Source organism: Serinus canaria, chromosome 2 (genome assembly GCF_022539315.1).
Source record: "Serinus canaria isolate serCan28SL12 chromosome 2, serCan2020, whole genome shotgun sequence".
Lineage (NCBI taxonomy): Eukaryota > Metazoa > Chordata > Aves > Passeriformes > Fringillidae > Serinus > Serinus canaria.
The window spans coordinates 63600214-63610199 of NC_066315.1; the positions used below are offsets into that span (position 1 = coordinate 63600214).

A 9986-nucleotide genomic window follows, 5' to 3' on the forward strand; every position below is an offset into this window, starting at 1 on the left:
CAGCAGGTGCACATTTGAGAGCGCCATGCAGTGCCAGGAGGCCGGCACAGGTAGGGACAGCCCGACAGGTGCTCTGGGCTCGGCAGAGGCACTGCCTAGAGGGAACCTGGGAGCCCTACAGGAACCTTAGGGCAGTGCTTTGCACAATCAGGCAGGGCGCACTGGGGCAGGGAAGATCACTTCAGGCTCCCTGCCATGCAAATGAGTTTATTCAGCTTTCCAATCAGAGCAGCTGAGAGCTTGGACTGGAGACAAGAGGAATGCAGAAGGCTGCCTGCAGCCAGCCGGCCAGAGCGATCTCTTAGGCTGGAGTCACACTGTCTCAGCAGTGGGGTTCATTTGATTCTCAATGTCCACTGGCCTTACTATTTAAAAGAGACATTAGTCATGTAAACATCTCAGTTTCTCATAAATACACAGAAAATATGACAAGTTTTAAAGAAATGTTGCCACAAGTCAGAGTAAGGTCACAAAGTGACATTCATTTGTTACCAGGGTCCCAGGAATTAACAATTATTTGAGCTTTTGTGGCCCTTCAAAAGGTTTTGAATCCTCAGTACAAGGAGTCTGTTTCATGTAAATATTTGGGGAAAAAATATTCTCTTTCCTCTAACTATAACTAGCTGATGATGTCAGCACAAGTGACCCAAGACATGATCTTCAACTGACAGCACTGAATTAACATTCTCTGCTGTCTTTTATAACAACCTCTTGAAAGCATAAACTATGGCTGCTTTTTTCTTTTTTTAAAATCTTCCACAGACATCTACTTCTAAGGATGTGAACAGGCTCAAACAGTAATCAAGAAATTGTACAATGATCTCAAAGGATGCTTAAAACATTTTCCCTAGCCTGTCTCTGTCTCCCGATGACATTTTCTCCCATTTAGAAGCTTGCCTTACTGCCTGAAATTCCAGATTTAGAACTGATCTTTTTCCATGGCTAATGGTGTTGAAGTATACTTAACAAATTCAACCAGACATTGAAATGTGTGTATTTTACATGACAGTATCTTGTTCATCCAACAGCTTGAGTTCCCACAGGAGGCTCACTAACACCCTGAATGCCCTATAGAGACTTGGGACTCCAAGACCAGCATCCTAGCTCCACAGATAAAACATACTCCCTCTCATCTGGACAAGGACAATGATGTCTGTATGCCAGAACATAAGTAGAAAGCTTTCTGTGGAGTTTATTGTAGAAACAGGCCCTGGCAACAGTTAGACTCCATGGTGATAACAAATAACCAGGCTCTCAAGGAAGAGAATTGGGCATTCCTACTCCCTGGACTTGCAGCAAGGAGCAGATGGTCACAATTCCATCATGGGCTACAATATTTCTATCCAGGCTGCAGTGGCAGAGCTGCCTTCTGAGGGGCTACAGAACAACCAGGGAGTCAAAAGCCAGGTGGTGACCTCTTCCCCATGGACTCTGTCTGAAATACATGAGGAGATTAGCACGAGTGTAGCAGGAGGACATGGGCACACAGAGACATCATTTTGCTGATGTTAGGGGTAGCTGTGGCTCTGTCAGGGAGCTCCTAAGGAAAAGGGCTATCACTCACTCAGCTCAATGCAAACCTTCTGCTACAGGGAAAGCAGATTCACCATTTGGCCACAGGCATGATCTGATTTCATAGCACCTGAAAAGCTGATTTTCACAGTCTGTCCCACTTGCCTCATTAAAGATACAATTATAGACACTTATCTCCCACACCAGTGATGAATTACAACACTGCAGCAAGGTAGATTTTGCCTCAAAAAGTTATTTTGAGGCAGGGGGCTTGGATAGATGCAAATATTATGTATGCAAGATATATATGTGAAGCCACTTTGTGAAGCCTACAAAGTTGAGTTGGCTTAAGCCCAAACATACAGAGAAGAGACAAATTACTTCTAGGCTTTAATGCTTCATTTTTAGGAGGTTCAAAGCTATTGCTTACAAGGTGCACAGGCTAACACCTTACCAAATGCTAATTTAAAACTCAGTTTTAAATTTCTAACCAATGTTCTGCACACAGAAGGCCCTTAAAGTACTGAAACAATACTCTCAATATAGTCAAATGGATTGTGGCCACATTTAAGTTTAAAGTTATGCTTTGTTTTGAAATTGGAAAATAAAAATATAATTTTGAAATGGTCCCAGAGACCTTCACTCACCATCCACCTGTGACAGAACATGGATAAGGTATCAGGAATGCTTCTGTCTTCTACTGTACTCTGAACCTCACAATTCTATAGGACTACTCTAGATAGCCCCTTACATGTTTAGAAGCCCAAGGAGCTTTTTGCATTTGTTTTTTCATCTTGCTGTAGACTAGAAATGACAGCATTGATGAAATAGAGACAGACCCTCACAGGTTGGGGCATCTTGACTAAAAGGGACTTCAAAGGATGGAGCCAAACTTGAAGATGAGCTAAGTGAGGAAATCTTCCGCAAGGAACCACCATGAAGATTTACTTCTTTTCAGATAACCCAAGCACAGGTTAACAACAACAGAAGTTCATAACAGCTTCACAAACACGCATCTAGGAGGAAATAATCTTGAAGGTATATTGCTACAGCCAACTTCCACACTAGGAATCCTTCATGCTGTGACACCATGCAAACTGAGCTCTTACACTGGTTTAAAATCATGCCATAGTACACAGAGTAGCTGATGATTATGTTCTTCAGCATGACTCAACCCTCACTACCAGAAGAGGAAGTAGGGTCAATCCTTTTCTTGGCAGATGCCCGGAACAGACCAAGAGAACAAACCCAGCCTTGTCCCCAGGGGTACAAGGAGACTCTCTCTAACTGGGATTACAGTACATTGGGAAGGGAGGTTGTCCACAGGAGAGCTCTCAGTCTGGTGTTTCAATGAGCCAGTTTTTTACCACAGCCAGAACAATGCCCTGACAAGCAGCAGGTAGAGACAGTAAGTAAATATCCTTTCATTTCTTCACATTTGCAACCAGAAGTTATAATATGAAAAAAAAATAAAAACATAAAAACTCCGGAAATCATCATGGCAACAAGCAAACGTGTGTGAAGAATTTTTTCTTTCAAATGCAAGTGAGCACTTAAACCCAAACTTTTCTTAGGATAAGGATAGGATACCATTGCAGTAAGAGTTGCTAATGGAAAAGCAGCACCATTTTTTGGTTTATTTGAGCCCCTTATTTCAAAGTTTAACTCTTGTATTTTTCAAGTGCTGTGAACATCTTATGTTTCACAAACATGCTAAATGGAGTATCTATAGTGGTTGTTTATTCTATATAATAAACAAAAGTTGTAATAAAGTATTTCACATAGAACACAAAAAGAATAATAAGTGGTGTTTGCTAATCATTAAAAAAGACTTAACTCCCAATACCACAGAAGGATGTGATGAAAGGATTTCATTTCATATTGAACAAAATTATTTGCTTGTTCTGAAATGGTGTAATTTAATTTTTATCTCCCTTTCCTTCCAATTTCTAAACGATAACTTCCCAGGAAATTTCTAAACACAAAGTTTTGAGATCATGCCTCAATCTTCTTTTTCAACACCAAAAAAAGCCATACCATACCAAGATACTTCAACCACATTTTTCTCCTAAATGGATTAGTAAAACCAATACAAATTCGCGTCACTTGTCAGTGTTGCCCACTCATCCTGCTTTTATTTTTTGCCAGGATGTGTTTTGCTGTATACTAGCTTCTGACATTTGCATGTTCTGACTGACAGCTGAACCCCAGTGCTTTTTGGGTAACTGGTTTGGTTATTTTAGGAGCAGTACAGAGTCAGCTACAGGGTGGTAGATTTTCTGTATTTTTGTTTTACAACTAAAAAATAAGACAACGTTGTCATACTGACTCTGCTTATGAAGACTGGCAGATGTCAAATATCTGCAATTTTGATTTGGTCCAAGCATTTTTCATACAAGAGCTCTCACTTCTGCCAGTAGAGACTTGGCAGATGGTAGAACTGTCAGCTGAGGGCTTCAAAACACGATGGGTCTTGGCCTTTAAGTTGCTCATTGTTTATTCATGTCTAATATGTGGAAACTAAACAGACACTCAGAAGAGTTATCAAATAACTTGAGTTTTAGTCCTAATGCTGTCTATAAACATATAATTGTTGAAATGCTGATCAGACTCAAATGTAGCAATGCTGTTACAAGAAAAATCACATACCACAGAAATGCATGAACGGCTGGGTCTATTTAACAGACGAACATAGTAATCTTTACAACATGGCTCATCAGTAGGCTTGTACTACACCATCCTAGCCTGGCTTTCTCAAACCAGATCACAAAACCCTTAAGAATTCAAACTATCAAGAGCTCCTATGGACCCTTTTGGGAACATGCTCAAAAATTGGCTTCACGAGGCTTCAGCATAAGCTTCCCTGCTTTCCAGAACATACCCCTCTGGGTATAACTGGACTAGGCACCTGCACCATTCTTAAAGCCACTAAAACATTTACTGCAAACTTTAAGCAGTGAAGAGAGGCTCCAGCTGGCCTTCTCCACTGGGTAGTCTCAGTCTATGCAACCTCTTAAACAAAAACTCTGGCATTGGAAATACATCATGAAGCTTTGCTTGAATGCCAAGTGCTGTACAACTATTAAGTTTTAATGTTTACATCTTTTGACGACCCACCACTCACCAATGAGTTCATCAGTAAATCATCCCCCTTAGAGGAAACAGAGAGGCAAAAATCATCATTCTCGAGGAGCTGAGATGCAGGGAATAATCAAAAGTCAAATTACCATTGCCACAACTGTAGAAGCATATGAGAACAAGTGTCACATGAAACAGGACTCCTGCTACAGCTCTGGTTCTGCTGGGAGCACCCTGAGATGCAGCTTTTGCACACTAAAAGCATCCACACATTCGTCCTGTAAGACTTTCAGAAGCAAGTTGTTTAACAGAGAACTGCATTGTAGGAGTGTTAATACAACAGAAGCTGGCAATAGTTTCCCATTGTTTACAGTTTCTGGGCTTGTTTCAAATGTGGACAAAGGAAATAACAGTACTAATAACTTGCTCTTTGAAAAACTCACTGGAAGTGCATGCCAGTAAGGGATACAAGCTTGTTTCTCAGGCCCATGAAACTAGAAGAAATGCTGCTATCAGGACTTAAAATGAAACTTAAATTAAGACATCAGAAATCTCCAATAGCAACACTTCTGACAAATCTACAATTCATATTTGATTTCAACCTAAGAAACCATTACAAAATTGATTTTAAAAAAATATAGAACTGATATTTGACTAAGAAGCTAGTATCCATTTTCTTTGCATTCTGAATCATAACCTGTGGTTTATTTTGGCTTCTGAACTCCAGTTTTTTATTTTGTTGTCAAGCATTGTGTTGAGGATCAGATGTCTCCTAGATAGGCTTTTGAGTACAGATGTCAGGAAAGAGAAGGTCTGCAGGACATCTGTAAGGAGTTTAGCACCTGTATGGATATGCATTGTTCAAAGCATGATCCCACCACTGCTTGAACACAGGAGCAATTCAAGCTTGAACCTGGGATGATTCTGAATAGCTTTATTATTTGAGGGAAGCCATTCACACATCTCTAACCTCAGCCGCTTCCATTATTGAAAAGAAAAATCAAACAGAAACTTTCATATTCTGTGATTCTGCAATAAAAAGGACTAAACAAGCAAGAGCTACGTTACAGTCTGGCCACTGGTGCTGCCTAACTCATCTCCTATTACCAGCACATTGGAAAATGGGGATAGAGGGTCTCCAAGTACAGTTCCCCTATAGCCTTTATTTACTTCACACAGATTTTTGAGTATCCAAGAGGATTGGTCCCTCTGTGGCTAAATTTAGGTAACATACTGCAAGCAGGTTTTTGTATTTTTCTCCTTCATAACAGAGGCAAGTGTCTGCTCTTTTTCTCCTATTGTATTAAAAAGCTGTCTGGTATTAAATTACACACACACTTTTATTGACAGAAACACAGTCTTTGCTATTTCTCCTTAGAGAATTTCTATTCTCCCAACAGGAAGAAGGCACTTCTTTCAGTCTTAAAATGAGTACAGCCTTTAAAATGAACTTCATATTTTTCACTAACAAAGCCAACTTTTCCAAGCAATACTTTATATTTGAGCTGGGCCCACTGCTGGGTAGCCTACAAGTAAAAACATAAATCTGTCACTAGTTGTTAGCTATTAGCTCTCCCTTAGCAGCAATAGAAAAAAACAGCCTGTGCTACCTGCCTTGAGAATAACTTACTCCAATAAAGCTCAAATCCAGCAGATTTCCTATGAATAGGCAGATCAAACACAGACACAGTAGGAACAGTGCAGTACCTAGACATATTGCAAATGACAACATGCAGCTCTGAATTTTGCTCATTAACACACAGGTAAATTCACATCTGAAACTTTGGAACTGACCAGGAATAAGCATGAATTTATGCCAAGTTTCAATCCTAGTACTGCCTTCAACAAAGAAATGAACCCATGGCCCTCACAACACTATAAAAGATGAGTACAACCAGGTTTGAGATTATTTTTACAGTAATACTGGGAAGAGAACCTTGCTAGAGCTTTCCCTTCCTGTGCATAGTTCTGCTTCACATAAGTATCTGCATCCCTTAAGCCTTGGCAGCATCACCCATCTTCTCCAGATTTCCTGCCACAGCCAACACTGTGAAACAGCCACATTAGAAGCTTTGGTCTTCTGCCCATCCCTCATCCTGAACAAAGGAACTCAAAGCAGTACAGGTTAGGATGCCTTGTTACACTTTTTTCTAAGCATTACTGCTCTAAAGGAGCAGCACCCTTTGAGAGCAACATTTTATGGATCTAGCATCACAAAGCTGAGCCATACACACCGTGGATGGAGGATAAATCAACCTCTACAGTTTTCACAGTGGTTCTTATTGAAAATTTTGGCAGAGAGAGCTTTCACCTAAGACACAGATATCTAGTCTTCTTTCCATTATTACATTTTAGCACCTGCTGGAAGTTTGGGGCAGGGGGAACCTCTTTAAAGAGGTTGCTTCAAAGAGTTTGTTTATCATGGCATATCTCAAGTTGGAAGAGATCCATAAAAATCATGGAGTCAATCCTGCTTTTCACAGGACTACCAAAAACTGGACCACATGACTAAGTGCCATTCAGATGCTTCTTGAACTCTGACTGGCCTAGTGCCATGACCACTTCCCTGGGGTGCCTGGTCCAATGCCTGACCCCCCCCTCAACAAGGAACCCTCTTCTAATGCCTAAAGTACCATTGTGATGTCAACATAAAAATGTTTAATTCTCATCTCTGAGGAGTTACATTGAACTCTTAATAGCACTCCTTCTCCTAGAAGTGCAGGAGCTGAATTACAGGCAGAACAGGATGCTTTAGTGCACTAACAGCTGTAGGATGTCATCTATCAGGTACCTTTTTTCCAAGTCTGCTTTTAAAGGCACTCCTACATGTGCAAACTTTTGGAGGGTAAGCAAAGGCACCAAAAGCTGTCATTTCAAATGGAATGGTCTGTGGGAATTTTATCTCCTTATCATGAGTTATCATTTACAAGGAATGTGCTCAGGTTATTTTAGTGCTTTTTTGCTGTTAGCTTTCAGTGTGGGTTCATTGAAGCTATGAGGACTCTTGATCTCCAAAACTGTTTAGCTCAAAGACAAGTTCTTTTCTTAGCTTGTATAGACACAGAACAATCTGGAAAGCAACCTGCTTGCTGAATACTCTTCTTTGTTTGGACATATTGGGAAGAATTTTCCAACCATCTCTTCCTATGCAGTCTACAGTTTGTCTTGGGTAAGGAATAACATGGTCAGTGTGCAAAACCTTTGTGCTTTCACTGGAATGGTCTTTCTCATTAAACAGAAGAGTTTCTTTTTTTTAAACCCTTTTGATTCATTTTTATGATGATTGAACGTTGCTTTGTTCAGACTTTTTGTATCATCTGCATTCAGAATGTCTCCTTTGTATATCAGTTTTCTTCCTACTGATTCATGCTCCACCTTCATCTCACTTCATGAGTCATCTTCTCTACTATTTGCAGCACTTAACACTTCTGGCAGTGAGGCCTGACTTCTGGAGTTATTTATGGCAATAAAAGGCTGAGGAGCAGATAACTCAGGAAACTTGTAACAGGATAGTGATTACCTCAACCCTAGGTCCTCGGTGTGGGTTTAACACTGCTAAACCTCACATAGAAAATGGCAGAATTCAGCCTCCTGGCTAATCACATAATCACCACATCTTTCAGGACTAAGTGTTGCCCTCAGCAGCAGGGCTGTAGGATTGGGCTGCTCATTTGTATGCAGCAGAGATCAGTGTTATGATTACTAAGCTTTTACAAAACCATTCTTAAATCTCTTCAGCAGTGATCACGTAACTTCTCTAAATCCTCAGGACCTCATTACCAAATCCCCGCATCTACTGGGTGTACAGCAACATTACAAGCTCCACAGACACATCACTCACTAGCAAAGGGGAATTCTCACTGCAGGCAACACTCCCTCATGAGTGAGCATTGAGGTTATTAGCACATCATTACTCTAGGCTTTCACTGGTATTGGAGTCCATCACCTCCATGCATGAAAAAAAAAAGGCAGAAGGCAAGTAGCAAAGTGTCACCCCAACAACAAAATATACCATGCTGAAAGCTTTTAATGTCTCTACAGCAAGATGCTCTGGGAAAGACACCAAAGAAACTCCCAGCTAGGCTGGAAAAAAAATTTGGAAATGAGAAAGTGGGTGATTTTACAGTGAAGGACATGAAGCCTTGTGCTGAAGCAAAGAAACAGGTCATCTAATTCTGCTGTGTATTTTTCAAGCTAATGCAGATAGTTTCTGTACAACCTACTACCAACATATGATTAACTGCAGTACAGTGGATCTTGTATTCATCTCAGAGATGTTGCAAGTCCAGGTTTTTTTGCTGAAAGCCTGGAAGATTGATCTAAAAATATTCACAAGAGAGGAAACTTCTGGAGCAGTCTTTTTTTTGTTCCTATAGCAAAAGATTCACAGTCCACGGACACCAGAACAAATTCACTAAATTCAGTGATAAGTGGAGTAATCTTCTGATCATGCTTGGGGTAGAAAGACAGAAAGAATTGCTGCATGTTTTTGACAAATACCTACTTCCATCCCTCAGTACAGAGCATTGCACATTTTGTTGTTTTGTTCTAGATTAGGGAAGAGGAACTGAATAAAACACCACAACACATCACATCATTCCCCCCCCGCCCCCAGAAACTGCTCACCAAACCACAAAGAAACAGACTGAAAAGGTCTGCCTGAGTTTTGAAAGCCAGGGAGGCATAGACACCCTCAGCCCTCACCTTTAGATGCTGAGCCAGGGCTGCTGCTGAAGAAAATAACTGCAGTAGACAGAACAAACAATTATACTGAGGAGGACACTGTCACTGAGTCTTGGTAACTTACAGCTACATCAATTAATCAATCTGGGTCTGTCTTACAAATATGAAGAGCTCCTCTCTTCCTTGCAAATGTCTTTTTTGAGGGCATAAGTAAATGATTTATAACGGGGCACAGCTGAGTCTTGCTGCTACCTATCTCACCTGGGAAAAGGTATCTCATCTGTGTGTAACAACACACTAATTAGAAGAAACAGGTGAGAAGAATCAGGAGGAGGCAATTTAGTAACAAGCCAGTTGCTAAATTCAAGCACAGACATTATCATGAGTCTATCAAATTTAACTTACTATTATTATATTATTAAATTTAACCAACTTCTTTATTAGCTCCATGAAAAGATTCCCTTTTCCTAGGGATCAGGAGGTTGGAAACACATCGTATACACACAAGAAGAAATAAAAGCAGGAGCACACAGGGATAAAGCTGTGACCAGCAGGGATTTGGTAGAAAAACAAAGCAGTAGAAAAATATGGTGGGACCCTAAGAATTTTAACATACCATGCAGAGAGACTGGCAGAGAGGTGAGACCTTCAGAGAATAAGGTGACAACAGGCCCCAACAACATCTGAATATCTATTTGACAAGCACTGAGCAT

General features: G+C 40.5%; 1 pseudogene; it reads left to right on the forward strand.

Annotated features, from left to right (window-relative positions):
• The first annotated feature begins 1265 nt into the window (after positions 1 to 1265).
• Positions 1266 to 9475, forward strand: LOC127059255 (uncharacterized; annotated as a pseudogene).
• Positions 9476 to 9986: the final 511 nt, after the last annotated feature.